We start from the raw sequence: 21768 nt of genomic DNA on the forward strand, positions 1-21768 counted from the left end.
CGTCACGTCCTGCTTCCTGATATTTATGTCTGAATGATCTTAAAGGTGATGCACCATGAAATGTCACTTTTCCTATTTAAAAACCTTTTTTGGGGTCCCGCTAGCACCTTCTATCCTCACAAAGTCCCATTTCTGACAGTTGTGTCTTTCTCTGGTTTTGGGAAGGCGGAGGTTAAAAGCATCCCACGGGTTCTCAAAACAGGCTGTCCAGATTTGCTGCCTTCGCTTTTTTTTTTTATTATTATTTCTTTAAAAAAAATGATGAATTTTGATATTGTGATTATGATTTTTAACATTTTAGCTCAGAGTTTAAAGTAAACAGAGAGATCCTGCACACTGATGGAAAATGAATGACGCATAGACATGAGTCTGGCATAGTTTTTGTGAATGTAATGTAAATCACCTTACAACTGCTGTATAGTCTTTAATGCCTGTTTGTATGTTGATCATGTTGTTGGTATTGAGTATCATGTTTGACCAACTACCTAGGCTGAGCTCCTATTGTCGCTCAAGGGGGGATATGAAGTAAATTGTTATACATTCATTATTATATGATAATACAAAGAACAGTCTGTACATTGCCAGGCCGGACATCCTGGGCCCCAATGAATGGACATGTGAAGGGAGTCACATGTCTGTCACATGTGTCTCTCTCTCACACACACACACACACACACACACACACACACACACACACACACACACACACACACACACACACACACTAACGCACACACCTCATGCACAAACTTAGAATATAGCAGCATGCATGTGCATAGACACTGGGTATAAAAGCTAGCCCAAATCTCCGTACTTTGGTCTGTTGTAGTCAGCTCTCTGTCAGAGCTGGGGAGCTGTTGGAAGGTTCACCATGGAAGCTACATCTGTCTAACCTCTATTTTCCGTCTCTTCATTAAAACCAACTATTAATAGATAAAGGACTGGACTTTTACATTTGTTTCTGTGGGCCCAGAGAGACCCCAACCCCCACAATACACAACACTTTCCTTTTAAAGGATGTAAACTCCTTAAAGTCCTTATTATTAATGTCCTTATTCTATAAATTCCTTCATTCCAGACCAGTCTGTGGAGTCCAGTGTGAATGATATGAGTACTCCATCACCAACCAGGACTGTTCCTATTAAACAGGAACCCGGGACCGTTTCTATTAAAGAGGAACCAGAAAACCACCCAGAGCTCAGTAAGTGTAGAGCATTGATTGCTTTTCACACAGAGACATTTTTTATGGTTCTAAGTTAAACCAAAACGTAGATAAATGTTCAAAACACAACTCAAAGGTCTACTCCAGCTGAATATTCATGACAATGCCCGAGGTCCTTACTCCTTAGAGCAGGGGTCTTCAACAGGGGGTCCGCGGGGATACTGCAGGGGGTCCCCAAAATTGTTGAAAAAAAAGATAGATAGATAGTGATAGCTTGATAGTATTGACATTGGTTCTCAGGTAATAAGGTATGTTTGTAAATGGCAGTGGTACGGCCACTTACATGCATATTTAAAATAATAGCATGAATCTATTATTTTAATAGTTAGTATTGAATGCACAATAACATGGTATGTTTATACACATGAAACACAATTTTATACATAAATATACAATATATGTTGTAGCCCCACCCTACAAGGTAGGGGGTCCCTGGCCTGAAAACGTTGAAGACCCCTGCCTTAGAGGTCTGTGACTCTGTCAATCGTGTCTGGAACGGTTCTGGTTCTATTATCATGGACCCGGGTCTGTCTGTTTATCAGTTATCTTCATTTTGTGTATCCTTTTGTTGTCCTAAATTATTTTGTGAAAAGAAAAAGTATTTTTGGACACTGTCGAAAAGATGAGAAAATACATACAAGACCTGGATTGCTTTTCATTTCTTAACTTAAATGAAGGAAGTTATGAAGTTATTTTAATATTAATAAATGTATTTTGGCCTATCATTAAACACTGCACAATACTAGGCCCTCAAAGTAAAAGTGTTTGTTTGTTTCAGTAAATACTATATTTTTACACTGGTAATGGCCAGTCAATTTGCTTCTCAGTCTGGCAAGCCTCCATTTGACTGGTATTTCCGAACGTATTTCCGGCTTTTCTACGTCATTGCCCCAAACCACGTGCCCCAAGCCTACAGTAGTGGTGGGAATTGTCGTTCATTTCCGTGAACCGAATCATCGTTCGTTCGTTCACAAGATAGATTCGGTCATGATCGTTCAATCGGTCGTTCACAACTTTCGGGAAGCGGGGGGGGGGCGTTGAGCCGGTCGTCACATCATTCTCGTTCAGAGCCGTGACCGCGTTAAGTCAGTCAGTCAGTCAACTTGAGTCAAGCACAAGCAGTCAAAAACACACCTCTTTCCTCTCTGCCTGACTGTTTCGGTCAGATGACAGACTCTGCTGCATGCCTGGCCTGCCTGCTGCCTATATTGTGAACGTGACGCACGCACGGATATGGCATATCAATCAAAAACATTCACACCGTCGCCACACGCTCTATCATAAAACGGCCAACACTCAAAAGCGCAAATTAACATTTCACCCGTTCAGAGAATGAACGATTATCCCTTACCATTACGTTCACACTTCATGAATTAACATGACACTGGCTCAATGGTCCATTGTATGAGATGAGATAGATTGTAGCATTCTTTTGTATTGAACTGTACCGCTTTTTTTGCAAACTTAATACAGTAGTTAGTCAGTCAGTCAGTCTGCAGTCTCGTAGGGTAGGCTAGTAATCAGGCTAGTAATTAGAACATCCCGTTCAAAGAATGAACGATAACACCCTTTTCACTCGCAGGCAGTCAGACAGTCGGTCTCGGTCAATCAATCATCAGTCACAACTCTTCTCGCGGTCGGAGGCACTCTGCTGCTCCGTAACTGTTGTCCCTGATTTCTGTTCCACACCCCCACGCACACACAGTCCTGCTTCTCTGAGGGAGAGCCCGCCTCCAGCCCACTACAGTGTTCAATAAGGAAAGAGGAACGGTGGAAAGGAGGGACGGAACGGTCGGTCGGGTCTGTCTTCTCTTGTGAGATACGTTGAATGAACCGTCTCTCTCTCTCTCGTCGCATTTGCAACTGAACGCCGTGAACGGTTGAACGGGTCTTTTCCGGATGGTGACCCGTTCGATCTCGTTCACCATAAAGATCCGTTCATTTGAACGGGTCATTCATGACCGACACATCACTAGCCTACAGAAACCACGTGCCCCAAGCATACAACCCTGATTGGCCAACCCTTGAAGCTGGTTGAGGAAATAGAATCTCAATCGATTGGTGCCAGACCATACTACAACACCACTACCGCCAGGGGGTGGTGTTGTGTTCGGTCTGGTTTATTAACCAGGCAATGATTCTCCCCTTTGTACCATAGACTGTAAACAAAAATGGAAAGAGCCTGAGCCACGCCATTGGTTTCTACAAACCTTAAATGAAGCCTATTTTACTAGCAAGTGCATATCTGCCATCTTTCTATTAGTGATGCTTCGATGCGATTCTGATATGGACCGATACGATACAGCACATCATTTTAAGTCTTTCTATGGTGTCGGATATCGGGCTGGCAGCACACTTTTATAAATGTACTATTTATTTCTGGGGGGGGGGGGGGGGGGGGGTGTCGGCGGCGAGGCCCGGTCATTTTGGCTCGCATACGGGCCCGTTGTTCACTTGTTCCGCCACTGCACACACATGCACGTGCACACACACGCACACTCTGGTGGCTAAGCTATAGCTGCTAACGCTAACTCAATAGCTCCAACGTCTCTGCATGGCAATGTTGGTCATTGGTCTTGGGAGCCAGCGTGTGGTCGCGTCTTTTTTGCAAGTTTTGCACTGAGCTGCTGTTGGGTCTGCAGCGTCTGCTGGCTTTGCTTTCTCTCAGAGTTCACTCTGTTGTACTGCTGCTGCGGTCGTTGTGCCGCGCGTGACCGTGGAGCAGACTCCTGGAATGGAGTGCTTATATCGGAGCGCTCTAGAATTCCGATATGATCCGATATACGTTTTTAGGCTCATATGGCGCCGATATGCGATATATTTATATATCGTATTGCGGCATCACTACTTTCTCTATCCGCTACAGAAATGGTACTCAATAGCTGCGTCTCAAGTCCTTAAATTAGATCCAATTTTCTACACTTCCTTCCTATTTCCTTGTATGTTTGTCCTGCCCACTAACAATAGAACGCTAAGAAAATAAAGTGTAGTAAGTTTAGTTTAGTTTAGTTTAGTAAAGTTTGCCAAATCCTCAGACTCTCACTAAGCTGAAGGTTTTTTTTTTGGCACCGAATAGCGACATCTGCTGGGCCATTAATTTGAACAGCAACTTCAAGAACCCGGAAGCAGCTACATTTCCAGCGAATGGAAATGTCCCTTTGCTTTGAACGCTTTGCACTTTGAGCCATCCTGATCCCGATTCTACAAAATGAAATATAGTGGACATGCGCCTGAGTATTCAATTCCTTTTACTTGTGTCAAGTTTGGGTACAAAACCACCACCAGGTAGTATCATTGGTGGCTCATTGTATCGTCGTTGTATATCCTAATAGCTTACGGCACAAGTCTTATCATGCCTCCACCAAGGGAAGATGAATTTGTAATACCCCGGGGTTGGCCATGATATCTTCCAGCTTCCTCACTGTTCTTACCTTTGCCACCCCATCCAGTCAATCTCTGATGATGAAGACAGCTATTCTCACCGGCCTGTTGGTGTACACCAAGGGTCTTCAACAGGGGGTCCGGGACCCCTGGGTCCTCAGAGTTACTACAGAGGGTCCTCCAAATCTTTGAGTGATAGAAAGTTTTTTTTTATCCTTTTTTTTATTAACCACTTGAACCCTAGCGTCCATATTCTGAGAACTTTAGCCAAAATAGCAGATCTACAAGCTCACTGCGAGGCGTTGTGAGCTTGTAGATCGGCTATTTTTTGGCGAAGAGGTTTGGTGTAGAGGGGGAAAAAAGAGCAGACTAATTACAGAGTGAAAGGTCAAGTTTATTAAGTATTTACGGTTCAAGTGGTTAAATATCTGAAAACACAAATTAACATGAATCCAACATACACTGATGATTGTGCTGTCAAACGATGAAACTATATGGGATCTATGAAAAGGTTGTGGGGGTCCCTGCTTCATCTCTCTCTCTCAAATAAAGGGTCCTCCTTGGGCAGAAAACGTTGAAGACCCCTGGTTGTTTTGCATCATGTCCGTGTGTGTGTGTGTGTGTGTGTGTGTGTGTGTGTGTGTGTGTGTGTGTGTGTGTGTGTGTGTGTGTGTGTGTGTGTGTGTGTGTGTGTGTGTGTGTGTGTGTGTGTGTGTGTGTGTGTGTGTGTGTGGGTGTGTGTGTGTGTGGTCCCAATAGGCAGAGAAATTCCACTTCAAAATGTTCAAATCAGCCTCATAGTGGCGCTATAACAGGCCCATTTGTGTTTTTACCTGTAACTCCACTGATCAGTGTACAACTTGGTTTGTGCACTCTGTAGAGGCCAAGGAAAAAACTTTGCCCTGCATATTTCGCATATTCCTTTTATTGCGCCAACAGAGGCCGACTTAAAGGGATATTTCACTTTCAAAAAAACTTTTATCATCTAATCAGGCTTTTATGAACACCCTGAACAGTTTTTAATTAGCTTGATTGACTATTTAGAATATTTGATGTAAATGTTACCAGGCCCTCCAGGCCCAGGGCCTCTCCCCAAACACACTCATTGTAACTTCAAACTTCCTTTTAACCATGATAGATTCATTAAAAACACCCATTATCTTTTCTGGTGACTCATAATACCCTGCTAATACGTGAGCAAGATGTGTTTTTTCATTTATTTTTAATAATATTTTTGTTGTATTTCATTTTTTCCATTTTCCCAAATAATTGTAATAATAACAATAATAATAAAAATAAATGAAAAAAGTTATTGAAAAAACACGGCCTGCTCACATATTAGGAGGGTAGTATGAGTCACCAGAAAAAATAACTGGTGTTTTTAATGAATCTATCATAGTTAAAATGGAGTTTGAAGTTACAATGGGTGTGTATGTGGAGAGAGGCCCTTCCACTGCCCCCTGTTGAAAGTGGAATATCCCTTTAAGTAAAAAAAAGAAAAACATTAAACCCTAACCCATTCCAAAACCAAGTTAGCATTCACCAGCATCGGCAGGTTAGCATTTCACCAGGTTAGCATTCACCAGCATCGACAGGTTAGCATTTCACCAGGTTAGCATTCACCAGCATCGGCAGGTTAGCATTTCACCAGGTTAGCATTCATCAGCGTTAGTTTTACTGAGGTTAGGGTTAATGTTAGGTTTAGGTGATATAGTCGGGGATCCACATGCCCAAAAGCTCAAGGAATAGGGTTGAACCTGTGATTTTCTGCCACACTTTTTATTTCTGTTTTATCTATTAGTTTGGTCATTAAGGTCCACAGAATCAGAGGCCTGCTCTGCCCGAGACATCGCGAAAAAAAGTTATCGCCATTTTTATATTCACTGCCCCATGACAAAAAGAATCTGCTTTAAGTAGCATTTGAGGGGTCAAACTAGGGGTTCTTCATCATTCTGAATCCATTGCAAGCATTTGTTTTGCATGAAAACATTCCTTGGGCAAAATATTGGCTCCCAACAACTGTGAAAAGTGATGAGTCATCACCTTTTTTCCACTTTTCACAGTTTTGGGTGGCCAAAATATTGCCCAAGGAATGTTTTTCATGCAAAATAAATGCTTGCAATGGATTCAGAATGACGAAGAACCCCTAGTTTGACCCCTCACATGCTACTTAAAGCAGATTTTCTTTCTTTTTTTTATATTTCTAGTGGAGTCAATGGGACAGTGAATATACAAATGGCCATAACTTTTTTTCGCGATGTTTCCGGCAGAGCAGGCCTCTGATTCTGTGGACCTTAATGACCAAACTAATAGATAAAACAGAAATAAAAAGTGCGGCAGAACATCACAGGTCCTCTCCCATTTTGGTGACTGGATCCCCGGCTAATAGGAATAGTGATGTTTCAGAGTGCCGATGTGTAACATTTTTTTATCCAAAAATCACAAAAAATCAGTACACAGTGTCTCTATTAGTCATCATGTGGTTAAGATGGATCTTTCCGATATTTCATATTGCATCCTGATTGGCTAACATTGGTTTCCAAGGTTGGCAGGATGGGTCATGGACCAATGCCACCCTTTTCATATTGGCCTGTTATAGCGCTACCAGCAGGTGGACTTTTGCACACACATTTTTGGAACAAAATCATGCATGCAGCGTTCGATTGCCGTTAAAGGCCGAAAAATACATGGCACTCTTTTCACATTGGCCTATTATAGTGCCACCAGGTGGCCACAATAACCTTCCCGACCTGGCAGAGACCTGTGCTCGGAAGAGCACTGCTTCTAATTAGTTTAAAATGTGTTGCCAAAACCTCACCTTATCACTATTTCTATCATGTTGTTCTCGTGTTATTTTTCTCCTTGTAGACTATCTGCAGTTCTGTAAAGAGGAGGAACCAATACCTCCACAGATGAAAGAAGAACCGGAGGATCTAGTTCAATTACCAGTGGAGGCTCATGGGTTAACATTGACATTACTAGCAGTTAAAAGTGAAGACGATGATGATGAAAACAGAGAGACAGAGCTTCAAGCAAGCACCTCAACTGAACACGTGAAATCACAAGTTGATGTTGAGGACTGTGGAACACATGGTGACGACCAACTCCTCTCTTCATACTGTTCTGAATCTGACATCACTGAAGACAGTGATGAGTGGGTGGAGACCAGGACAAGTCGGTCAGTTCTAAACAAACTGAAATCACATAAGATACAAAATGTAGAAGGACAAAGGTTGTCTTCACGCAAGAAGCTGTGCCAGGACTTGAAATCATCGAAAAAAACACGATCCATGGGGAATCACACAGGGACCAACAACATGAGTTGTACAGAGTGTGGCAAACGCTTTGAAAGGAAGGCTTCTCTGAAACGGCACATGATGATTCATACAGGGGAAAAGCCCTTTATTTGTACAGTTTGTGACAGACACTTTCGTCAGTCGTCTACTCTGAGTCAACACATGTTGACTCATACAGGGGAAAAGCCCTTTAGATGTTCAATTTGTAGAAAAGGCTATAATAGTGATTCAAATCTGAAAAAACACATGCTGAATCATACAGGGAAATGGCCCTTCAGCTGTGCAGAGTGTGGAAGAGGCTTCAGTGATTCAACTACTATGAAAGAACACATGAGGACTCATACAGGGGAAAAGCCCTTTAGTTGTACATTGTGCGGCAGACAATTTAGTCTGTCATGTAATATAAGGCAACACATGTGTGGCAGACACTCAGGTCAGACAGTTATCCATAAACACAAGATGACTCATATAGTGGAAATGCCCTTTAGTTGTACATGTTGTACCAAAAACTTTACTGATAACGAAAGTCTGAAAATGCATATGTTGACTCATACAGGGGTAAAACCCTTTAGATGTACATGTTCAGTGTGTGGCAAGAGCTTTGCTCGAAGGGGCAATCTGAATAAACACATTGCAATTCATACAGGAGAAAGACCTTTTAGTTGTACAGTTTGCAGTAAAAGCTACCTTCGAAATGAACATCTTCAAAAACACATGAGGACTCATACAGGAGAAAAGCCCTTTAGTTGTACAGTTTGTAGCGAAAGCTTTACTCGTGCTGAACATGTTAAATCGCACATGATGATTCATACGGGTGAAAAGTCCTTTAGTTGTAGAGTTTGTGGCCAAAGCTTTTCTCGTGGTGCAAATGTTAAAACACACATGCTAATTCATACAGGAGAAAGGCCCTTTAGTTGTACACTTTGTAGCAAAAGCTTTCCTCGTAATGAACATCTTAAAAAACACATGAGGACTCATACCGGGGAAAAGCCATTTAGTTGTGCAATTTGTAACAAATGTTTTTCTCGTGCTGAACATGTTAAATCACACATGTGGATTCATAGTACATCGAGAAATTTCTCAGTTTGTTCAGTGTAGTTAAAGTACTTTCGAGTTTAAAAAAGATTCTGAATTTAAACAAGCTGGCATTGCGCTTACCCAAAATCTAATTCCTGGCTACGCCACTGAGTGTCATGAAACTACCTTTTCCTATGCAAACTTCTAATAAAGTCTTCAATCAAATAACACATGAGGAAAAAGCACTGAATTGTGTAATGTGGTTAAACATATTTAGTTGAACATTAACGGCTAGATTTCCAAAGTCATCACATAGTCATAAGATCACTCTGCCCTTTTCGATTAGGTCTGCTCCATCTATAACTGTTTTTAAATCTCAGGTTAAAACTCACCTATTTTCTCTAGCTTTTAATCTCACCTGAGGTCTTTTAAATGTTTTGCTTTTATACTGCATATATGTGTGTTGTGTTTCTTGTTGACACTTGTTATATGTATATATGCTCATGCTTTTATTGTTTGCTCTCTCTCTGTACAGCACTTTGGTCAATTTTTGTTGTTTTAAATGTGCTTTATAAATAAAGTTTGATTTGATTTGATGCAGTTCACAGTCACACTATACAATTCTCTTGAAATCGTCTCTCCTAAGTCATGCTGTACTAAGATGTGCTTTTCAGACTGCATAACTGATTGGTGACGGAGGATCACACAATGCAAAATTTCACTAGGATGTGATATATATATATTATATATATATATATATATATATATATATATATAAATAAGTATTTGATTCACTGCCGATTTAGCAGATCCAGAAGGGTCCCAGAAGATTGACAATGTGTTTTCCGGAAGTAGGTGGTTTACGAGGCTAGCATTAGGTACTCCCCGAAGCACTCTTCTAAGGAAAAGGAAACTCAGCGTCAGTTACATGTCCTTTTACAATACTTTATTTAGAATTAACTTGGATGCATGGTGAGCTTGTGCTTGTAGATTGCCTTTGTTTGATGCACAACACGATCATACCGCAAATTATTATTATTCTGCTGAAAAATCTGACTTTGATTCCTCCTCAACTACAGACCTGTTTTTGTCTAAGGTTGTTGAAAGGGTTGTTTTCACTCAGATCATGATTCATGTGTCAGCTGAGTGAAAACAACCATTTCAAAAGCTTTCAGTCAGGTTTGCGTGCTCTCCATAGCACAGAAACCTGGATCTAAGCACAGCAAATGTGTCAACTGATCACTATGTGACTTGAAGTAGAGGATTTGGACATTGAAAATGGAATAATAGCTCTTTATGACAGTTAACATCAGGAACAGTCCACAAACAGACATGCATATTCATGACAGCTATCTTATGGGGGCAGCAGTGGCTCAGGGGTAGAGTGGCGGGTAAAGCGGCCCGATGGACAACCGCATGGTTCAGAGTTGGTGTCACAATGTCATTGAGCAAGACTCTGAACCCGTAATTGCTCTCGATGTGCAGGTTGGTGCCTTGTATGGTTTCCTCTGCCATCTGTGAATGAATGTGTGTGAATGGGTGAATCTTGTAATGCACAATCTATGTAAAAGTTATAAATGCACCATTTACCATTGTATGTATACCAAATCATTTCACCAGATCACTATGTCTATTGTCTTGTTTCTCCTTTCAGACTTCCTCCAGCTCCCTTTGTGTAAAGAGGAGGAACCAATACCTCCACAGATGAAAGAAGAACAGGAGGATCTAGTCCAAAGACCAGAGGAGGCTGATGGGTTAACATTACTAGCAGTAAAAAGTGCGGATGATGAAAACAGAGACACAGAGCCTCAAGCCAGCACCTCAACTGAGCAAATGAAATCACAAGTTGATGTAGAGGCCTGTGGAACATCGCAATCAGCTAGTGATGACCAACTCCTCTCTTCCCACTGTTCTGAATCAGACACTGAATACAGTGATGAGTGGGAGGAGTCACGGGAGGGTCAGTCAGATGTAGACATACCGAAATCACATGCAACACGACATGCAAAAGGAAAAAGGTCGTCTTTGAACAACGGGCTGTGCCAGGACCTGAAATTATCTAAAACTGCAAATATGGGGAATCACACGGGGACCAAAATCTTTAGTTGTTCGGAATGTTGCAAAGTCTTTCGACACAAGGGTCATCTGAAATATCACATGATGACTCATACAGGGGAAAAGCCCTTTCGTTGTGCAGTTTGTAGCAATAGCTTTAGAAGTAAGGAACAACTGAAATCACACATGCGGACTCATACAGGAGAAAAACCCTTTCGTTGTTCAGTTTGCAGTAAAAGCTTTAGTGCTAAGCATAATCTGAAATCACACATGCTGAATCATACAGGGCAAAGGCTGAATCAATCCTGTCGTTGTTCAGAGTGTGGTATTGGCTTTAGTCATTCATCTGCTTTGAAACAACACATGAGGATTCATACAGGGGAAAAGCCCTATCGTTGTGAAGAGTGTGGCAGAGGCTTTGGTCAGTGGTCTACTCTAAAACAACACTTGAGGATTCACACAGGGGAAAAGCCCTTTAGGTGTACATTTTGTGGCAAAAGCTTTACTCATCATGGAAGTCTGAAACAACACTTGCAGTCTCATCCAGTGGAAAAGCCCTTTAGTTGTGCAGAATGTGGCAAAGGCTTTGGTCTAATGGGTCGTTTGAAAAGTCACATGAGGATTCATACAGGGGAAAAGCCCTTTTGTTTGTGGTAAAAGCTTTGCTCATGCTGTTTCTGTTAAATCACACTTAATGACTCATACAGGTGAAAAGCCCTTTAGTTGCACAGTTTGTAGCAAAGGCTGCCGTGACATGTGTGATCTGAAAAAACACATGAGGATTCACACGGGGGAAAAGCCCTTTAGTTGTACAGTTTGTAGTAAAAGCTTTCCTCGTGCTGACAGTTTGAAATCACACATGATCACTCATACAGGTGAAATGCCCTTTAGTTGTACGGTCTGTAGCAAAGGCTGTAGTCAATTGAGTGGTCTAAAAAAACACATGAGGATTCACACAGGGGAAAAGCCCTTTAGTTGTACAGTTTGTGACAGACACTTTCGTCAGTCGTCTACTCTGAGTCAACACATGTTGACTCATACAGGAGAAAAGCCCTTTAGTTGTACAGTTTGTGGAAAAGGCTGTTCTCAAAAGGGCAGTCTGACAAAACACATGAGGACTCATACAGGGGGGAAGCCCAGGACTCATACAGGGGGGAAGCCCTTTAGTTGTACAGTTTGTAGTAAAAGCTTTGCTCATGCTGTTTCTGTTAAATTACACTTAATGACTCATACAGGTGAAATGCCCTTTAGTTGCTCAATTTGTAGCAAAGGCTGTCTTAACATGAGAGATCTGAAAACACACATGAGGAGTCACACAGGGGAAAAGCCCTTTAGTTGTACAGTTTGTTACGAGAGCTTTCGTTACATGTGTGATCTGAAAAAACACATGAGGATTCACACAGGGGAAAAGCCCTTTAGTTGTACGGTTTGTAGCAAGAGCTTTGCGCAAAGTGGTGGTCTGAAAAGCCACATGCGTATTCATATAGGAGAAAAGACCCTTTAGTTGTACAGGTTGTATCACATGTGGACTCATTCAGGAGGAAGAGCCCGTTTGTTGCAAAGATGTAATCAAACTCAACATCTGAAAAATATAAGCACTCCTACACAGTAGGGAAAATGTTGAAAGTTTAGAGCAACTAACAAGGTACTAGAACAACAATATGAGTGTCTGTCCAGAGTTCAGGATTTGAAAAGGCATATTTGCTATTGTATTCATAATATTAAAATGTATATAATATTTATTATATTCATTATATTAAACCCTATACCCCCAGGGCACTATAGCCTATACTTGGCCTCCTTCGATTTTCTCTCTACAATAAATATATTTGCCAAACATGGCAATCTACAAGCTCCCAACGCGTCACAGTGTGGGCTTGGTTATCTGCTATTGCTGGTGAATGTTAGAATCTCGGGTTCATGCGGCTAATATCCATGCAATAAAGTTCAGACCAAGGGGCTACCATGCTGTTTCTAAATTGAGGCCATAGGAAGTGGCAGTTCATATGAATGGCTGTTAGTTTAGCTTTTTCCCCCCATGATTTCCCCCCTGCTGGCTGCAGAAGCAATAACTCTTTATTCAAGCGAATGGATTTTTGGCCGGACTTTACACCTTTATTACCTTAATAAACATTGTCATAAATACTTTATGCTTTCAGTCGCTAGTTTAAGGGACACAGGTGCAACACGCCAGTTGATGGATGGCATGGTATGGGCACACTGTACCTTTCTCTTTTATTTGCAGCAACACTTTGCAGTGATTCTTGTTACACACATAATAAATGGGAACCTCACCCGACAGCAGTTTCAGTTTGGACATTCAGTTATTTAACATGCCAAAAACAGGTTTCATTTTATGGATCCCTTAATTTCTGGTTTCCTACATTTTGGATCATTTCAAAACATTAAAACATTCCCCAAAAGCTACGATTTTCAAGTAATTTCATTAATAAATAAAGAAAAGAGAAATTAAGAAAATCCATAATTTAGAAAACAAATGTTTAAGAAGTACAAGTAGTGAAAGTGTGTAGAGCTGCTGTTTTTACTAGTTTGGATCTCGGGCAAACATCTAATTTCGAATACCAGTCCGTTAACCCCAAATCCTTTTCACCTCGGGCGCCTATCTGGCAGAAGGGTATACGGTCTCTGCCTGGTATTCCTAAACGTAACCTCTGTATAACGGTTAGACCTAACCTTATACCTAACCTTAACCTTAGTCAAACAGTGCCAAAACCTATAATTCTCATCCTATCTTCAGTATAACAAATAAGTATACAAAAACCGCCCCACCGAGTGGTCGGCGGGGGGGAAAAAATAGGGCGAATGGAATTTTGGGGCGAACAGACTTGTTACCCTAATTCCTCTTTTGGGTCTTGATCTAAAATGTTTGGGAACCACTGCCCTATAAGGACAAATGGAGGTGAGCTGTCTGCATGCATGCGTGTGCATTGATTACAAGCTCACAATGTGTGGCGTCGTGAGCTTGTTGAGCTGCTATTGACTAATGTTTGCACCAGAACAGATTTCATGTGTTTATGCAGTATGCAACTATGCATGCAATAAAGTGCAGATGAGCTGCAAAAAAAAGGAAAAAAAAGAAATAAATAATAATCAGAAACTAAATGTGCAAATGTGGGATGGAAACACTTTCGCCAAATTCCGACATTTAAGCATTTAACTTGGAGTATGACTCTATCAATGTTGCACAATTATAACTTATCGTATTATAAGTATGTTATAAGTAGTCCCTAAATCTATTTAATTCATTTAATCTTTAATCTTATTTAATTTTTTTATTTTCGCAAAATAGGCTCCATTACATCTGCAAACTGCAAATGTAATGGCAACTGCAAAAGACCCCCATCTCAAAATATTTTGTTCCAGGGACCCCCAGAAGCAAAGATTTGAAAAATGTTTATTCAGAATTTTGGTATAGCCTTAAGCTAGATGCAGAATAGTTAAACTCATCTGGAATCTGGATGCAGAGAGACCTCTACTCTAAAACTACCAAGCTAGCCTGATTTCTGCTCATCGAGACTCGGCAAACGTTCCACTCAGAGTGGGCAGGGTCTATGGGCTGGAACCAGGCAACTAGGGGCGTCACAAGGGGTAGGAAAGTGGGACTGAGTTACTAGGGCCCAAGGTGGAGGGGCCTTAATTATTTTATACTTTAGCTATTGAAAAATAGCAGATCTACAAGCTCACAGCGCGGCACCGAGTGCCGCGCTGCGAGCTTGTAGATCTGCTATTTTTGAAAAGTCTTGAAAATGTGTGCAAATCTTTGAATGTATGTATTTGTTAAGCGAACATTTGTAACTCAAATTTTGCTTCTGGGGGGTCCCTGGAACTCAATATTTTGAGATGGGGGTCTGTGGCCAAATACATACCATTTTGGGGGTCCTTCACATGAAAAGGTTTGAGCTCCACTGACATAGAAACATAGGTTTTTCAAAAAACCTCAGAAGGATTTGAAATATTCAAAGATTTTCATGATTTTTTCAAAAATAGCAGATCTACAAGCTCGCAGCGCGGCACTCGGTGCCGCGCTGTGAGCTTGTATATCTGCTATTTTTCAATAGTTAAAGCACAGGGGCCCCACAGTGAATCCTTGTACCCAGGGCCCAGAATTTGGTGTGACGCCTCTGCAGTCAACTACCAGGCAGCAATTTAGCCTTGGTTTGGGCCTTAGGTTTTTTGAGAACACTGGGCACTGGGCAAAAGCTAAAACAACAAATCTTTTATATTTGATTTTATATCTCAATTTATAATTTAAAGGACAACTTTAGTTTTTTACAACAAGGGTTCATATTTTAGATTGTAATTAAAGAATATAAAAGATGAGTGTTAAAATTATTTCATTTACTTCTTTCTATAGTTTTAGAGATTCTTATTTCAGTGGTCGGGGGCATGCGTACAAGTGGCTAAATATCATTTTACACAGAATAAGCCCATTCCCAAGATACAACGCAACCTTTCATGGTTGGATGTGACTTATGGGGGCTAGAAGTGTTACTGTAAATAGCAATAAAGAAACTGCTGGCTTAGTGTGTCTAAAAAGACATATTTAGCCACTTGTACGCATGCCCCCATGCGTACGCATGCTCCACATTTTAGCACGGTAAACGCGATAAAATATTAGAACGAAGCGAATGAAAACATTTTAACACTCACTTTTTATCTTCTCTAATTACAATCTAAAATATGAACCCTTGTTGTAAAAAAACAAAGTTGTCCTTTAAGGAGAAAAAATAGATTCTTTTTTTATTCACAATGTTAGTCATGGGGGAAAAAAACACCAAAATAAATATGCTTTAAGTAGCATTTGAGGGGTCAAACTTACCATGAAAAATCCATACCTCAGGGCATGCCATTTCTTTGAGGGGCACAAGGCCAAACTGAGGGGCAACTTCTTGACCTCCTTGAAATTCCTGCCCCATGGTGTTGACTTTACATAATAATAAATAATGAGCAATGAAACATATAAAACATATATAAAATGAGTGACTATGTTTTATGACCAATGAGAAGAAGGGGGAAAAACATCTAAATCTAACTAATCAAATTAAAGAATCAAATTGTTTCATTTAAACTTACATAAAAATGCATTTCCATATTCTGTTTGATATGTGTAAGTATTGATCAATTCACCTTCATGACACAATGTGCAATTTAAAAGACCCTAAGGCCTGTCAAAGCAACATTCCACCTCAACTGTAAGTACATCAGATGGCAAATAGGCTATTAAAGCCATTCAGATGAATATTATTTGGGGTGGTTTGCCATCTTTCACTGTTTGTAGGGGCTCCCAATGCTGAGAGTTATGCAGTCTACATGTTGTTTCAATTGTGCACAGTAAAGTTATCGGTGGCATTTGATTGATTGAATGCTTTATTAACCATATTGATTACAATACAGGTATAGTCAGGGGCGTCACAAGGGGTAGGAAAGTGGGATTGAGTTACTGGGGCCCAAGGTGGAGGTGCCCTAATAACTTTATCTATTAAAAAATAGCAGATATACAAGCTCACAGCGCGGCACTCGGTGCCGCGCTGTGAGCTTGTATATCTGCTATTTTTCAATAGTTAAAGTGTTAGTTCACCTAATTTTGACATAAAGCTGTGTGAAATACTTGCTATTAAAATAGTGGTTACAAATGTATTAATTCATTACCAGAGTCCCGTGGTCAGAGTTCTGGTCAGTTTTAGATGAATATAAAGTAGTTCTGGTGATTTGGCAGGGGCTCATGGCCCAATCATTAAAAATAGATGAATCCACAAAACTAGCGTCATTTGTATTGTTGACCTATTTCTACCAAATAGACCAACTTTCGTTCAACTTTGACCCCTCTGTCACATGGTACTATTTTTTGTGTCCAGTATCACTACGCCACTGCAACATATTTCCCCAAAACAAGGTGCTTTGCAGTCAGCTGATCAGAACAAAACCTCGCTCTATATGGTAGAAATAGGCCAACAATACAAATGACGCTAGTTTTGTGGATTAATCTATTTTCAATGATTGGGCCACGCCAAATGGCCCCCACCCCATTGTAACTACTTAATATTCATTAGAAACTGACCAGAACTCTGACCACGGGACTCTGGTAATCAATTAATACATTTGTAACCACTATTTTAATGGCAAGTATTTCACACAGCTTTATGTCAAAAATAGGTGAACTAACACTTTAACATTCATGGGGGGCCCACAGTGAATCCTTGTACCCAGGGTCCAGAATTTGGTGTGACGCCCCTGACAGTAGTACTGTCAAAAGGTTATGCTAAGGATAGTCTTGTTTCCATTGTGGCCCCCACCAGGGGCGGGCTGGCCATCTGGCATACAGGGCATTTGCCCGGTGGGCTGGTAGGCTAGGGGGCTGGGGGGGCTGGTGTAAAAAAAAAAGAAAGAAAATAGCCAAAGTTCTGACACATTTTGGCACTATTCATGTTCATACTCCGCTGTTTGGTGGTGAGAACTGTATGTTATACAATTTATGGATTGTGTAGTTGTGTAGTTATCATTTGTTGTCTGTAAAAGTTGTGGTATTAAACACTTGTGTATTTATATGTGCCGCCCTCAACCGGTTTGATTGATTATTTTATTGGCACAATGAATTTACACACATGTACAGTGGACACATTTAAAACATGTGGCACAGCACTGGTAGAGCTAAAAGCATTTTGTCCAATAGGAACATCCCAATAAGTCCTTTTACAGTCTTGATTCCATTGGAAGTCCTTGGCACTCAATTTACAGAACATGGCAATATTTGTTGCATTTGATAAATATAAATAATTCACATATATGTAAAGAAAAAAAATAAAAGGGGGGGGGGGGGGGGGTCACTTTTTTCCTATCTTCAGGAAAAAATGTAGGCTACCTACGCCTCTGACCTCCTGAAAGATGAATCGGTAGAGTATCTTTGCGCGTGTTGGTTGTGGGGGCTGGTCTGGCCAAGATGCCAGGGCTGAATTTTAGTCCCAGTCCGTCCCTGGCCCCCACCGTCCATTGTACTCAATTAATCAGAAAGACATTTGAGAGAGGAACCAAATAAACCCTTTTGTAAATCCCGCCCCATTCTGCCCTGTTACTATGATGGGACATTAACCCTGGGCAGATTGTTTTTATAGTGGAAGTGGATGGGATTTTTTTTCCCTTCATAGCCTCATTACAGCTATATAAAGTACCAAAGGAAAAACACCTAGGTGATATTAATAAAAAGGGAAGACAAAGGTACAGTAGTTACATTGCAAAACAGGGGGTTTACCCGAAAATATATGTTTTAATTTGTTTAATCCCAGTGGGACAGAATCCTCTTTGCAGATTCTTTTATAGTGGAAGTGGATGGGATTTTTTTCCCCTTCATAACCTCATTACAGCTATATAAAGTACCACAAAAAACACATCTACGTGATATTAATAAAAAGGGAAGAAAAAGGTACAGTAATTACATAGCAAAACAGTAGTTTTCCCCCGAAAAATAAATGTTTTAATTAGTTTAATCCTCTGGATCAGAGATAGAAAGAGAAGCGCATTGCATCTTGGGTACTAGGAAGAGGACAGAGAGAATGTTTCTCCTCACATAATAGGCTGGCTTTTCGTAATTCTGCCCATTTAAATTATATGTACCCAATCGTGACTCTTAGACCATTGATAAGGTACATGTGAACTAGTTTGTTGAAGCTTATTCGTTATGATGAGCGAGATCGCTTGACGCTTGCCGTCGCTATCACCGTACCGGCCGATCTCCGTGTCGCGCACTGCGGACAGTTGTTGAAAGCCTGAAGCAACATTCTCCACTGCACAAACTCCACCCCCGATAGCAAAAAGTGAATGTTTTTTTCTGGTTGGCCAGTCAGGGAGTCTCAGGGACCAATCAGAAGGCTGACAAACGGTCTATTGACTCTTGGAGGTTTATAATTGTAACTGAGAGCATTCAAGTGTAACCACACAGGTTCATTTGTATGGCATTGGTCCGAAGGTTCATTAGTCCGAATTTGTTAAGAATACTATGCCTAACCCGGGTGTAACGATACATTTTAATAGCGATTCGATACATATCACGATACATGGTTGACGATACTATACATGGACGATATTGGTTCATTCATGGCGATGCGATTCGATTCAATGATTTAAAATCAATATAGTAACTATTTAGCAAATAATTTAAATATGTGTGAAAGGTGTGGATGTGCAGGTTTTTAAGGGAAACATGTATTATTATGGATATAAATAAGTAAACACAGTGATTATCTGCCAAATACATGGACATTGTATATTGACAAACCTGCACCTTGACATGAACCCAGAGATTACACACATTTATCAATAGACCAGTAGCTATATGGAAAGGAAAAGTAATTAAATCCTTTAAATGTTTTCTTCTTAAAAATGCTAAATATAATGCACAAGTAGGTAGTATCGATACAATCGATTCTTTGCACTGCCGATTCGATACGATACAAAATAAAACGATACGATTCGATTTTAGCAGTTTTCATTTCGATATACTTAGATTTTTTAAGTTAAAAACGATATTTTGATACAGTTACTATTACTATATCGTTACACCCCTAACCCTAACTAAATTCGGACTAATGAACCTTCGGACTAATGAACCTTCGGACTTATATGGGCAGTCCCCGTTAAATTTATATTTTACTGTGTACATAAAATAATGACTCAACAAGAAAACAGCTGTAGAGAATCATTTTATTTAATTTACAACTTATTTATTGACAATTCAGTCAAGCATATTGCGCATAAAAACTACAGCATTTCATTAAATCTACATTGGGTTGATAAAATAATCTGCTCGCTTGGGCCCTTTTAAAAAGGTATGCCTTCAGAGTTACACTTCACACTGAAAATATGCAACTGTGATTTTAAAATACACCACGTGTGTCTATTATATATACGTAGGGAAATGTACTGTACATATTTACATGTTCATATACGCCACGGAAATTAATATTTAAAAAAATCACCCTCCTACACCTGGAAATAGGTGCATAGAAGTCATATCGTCTCTGTCGAGTGGAAACCTCGCATAAGGGTTTCTTTTCAGGATTCAAATTCAAAAGTAGCAAAAGTATCAGATCTACAAGCTCAAAACATTCCATGCCGTGATGCTTTTGTGTGACGCTGTAGTATGTATGATCAAGTAGGGCGTTAACTTACAAAAAAAAAAACACAAAAAGTCGACTAGAGGTTTCTTGCTGATAGCGACGATATAACGGTAGCCTTACATTAAGATATTCCTACCGAGACTTCCGCATTGTGACGTTGGAAGTGGAACGTCACAATGTGGAAGTCTCGGTAGGGATGTCTTAACCCATTTAGGCCTAGAATTATTGAATGCTTTAACCAGTGAAAAATAGCAGATCTGCTATTTTTGAAAAAGACGTGAAAATGTGTGCAAATCTTTGAATATATGTATTTTTAAAGCGAACGTTTGTAACTCAAATTTTGCTTCCGGGTGGTCCCTGGAACTAAATATTTTGAGATGCGGGTCAGTTTGGGGGTCCTTCATATGAAAAGGTTTGAGAACCACTGACATAGTAGCCTCTCAAGAACCGACTAACTGAGCTCCAGTTACGTGAAAAGGACCTTTTCTTTGACAACGGCTGGCCAGATTGCTGACATAGAAACATAGGTTTTTCAAAAAACCTTAGAAGGATTCAAAGGACACTTATAGAATCGGGTTAAAATTCTAATTTTCACGATTTTTCAAAAATAGCAGATCTACAAGCTCGCAGCGCGGCACTCGGTGCCGCGCTGCGAGCTTGTATATCTGCTATTTTTCAATAGTTAAAGCATAAAATAATGATACACAATAATGTGTACCCGTTCTAAATGGGTTGTTAATGTATAGATTTTCATCAGGATGTCCAGGCGTGACTCAGGATTCACACAAACCCTGAGCGGACACTTAAAGGTGTGTAACTCTGAGAATGTACAAAATGGAAACCTAATGGCACGCTTACAGATCCAGTTTAGTTCCATTTGTACGCTCTCAGTGTTGCACGAACACTCAGGACTTTACTGTGCACGTTGCCACTGAGCGATAGTGCAAAGAAGTCAAACACACACGGCAAGGGGAGAAAGACACGTAAACAAAACAAGCGTAGGAGCTTTATGTGGTTTTCAACGGCCCACACCGGCCAAACGCGGGGATCGACAGGGTTTTATTGGGGGGAAAGATGAGGCCATTTGGAGGAGGGAGGGGGGGGGGTACAGGGATACATACAAAAGGTGCGATAGAAAAGCCAACAAACGTTTTAATAAAAACAAGGGTTAGGGTTAGGGTACACAACATGTACTGTAATTGCAGTATACCCTCCATGGGTATTATAAGCCCAGCGGTTCCCAAACCGTTTAACTCGAGACCCAACAGACCCCGTCTGACGCAAACTATAGTAAAAAAAACTCTATCTTCTGCTATCTTCGCCTCTTCTTAAAAACATTTGTCAAAATTTCTCTTGAAAACAGAAAAATAAAAAATGTAGTAAACGATGTAATATTTTACACATTTTTTTACTCATGACTCATAAAAAGGGGTCTCGACCCACTATTTGGGAACCCCTGGTCTAGCCTCTATAGCAGTGGTTCCCAAACCTTTTAGCCTGTGACGCAAAAGAGAAATTATCAAATTTTGTTTTTAATTCATGAAAGAAATAGCATTTTTGGGAATGTTTTTTTTTTAATATATATATTTGGAATAATAATAAAATAAAAAACAAAATTTAGGAAACAAAAACAAAGGGACCCATAAAAACCTGTCTGCGACCCACA

Source organism: Nannobrachium achirus (genome assembly GCF_963921795.1).
Source record: "Nannobrachium achirus genome assembly, chromosome: 13".
In the NCBI taxonomy this organism is placed as follows: domain Eukaryota; kingdom Metazoa; phylum Chordata; class Actinopteri; order Myctophiformes; family Myctophidae; genus Nannobrachium; species Nannobrachium achirus.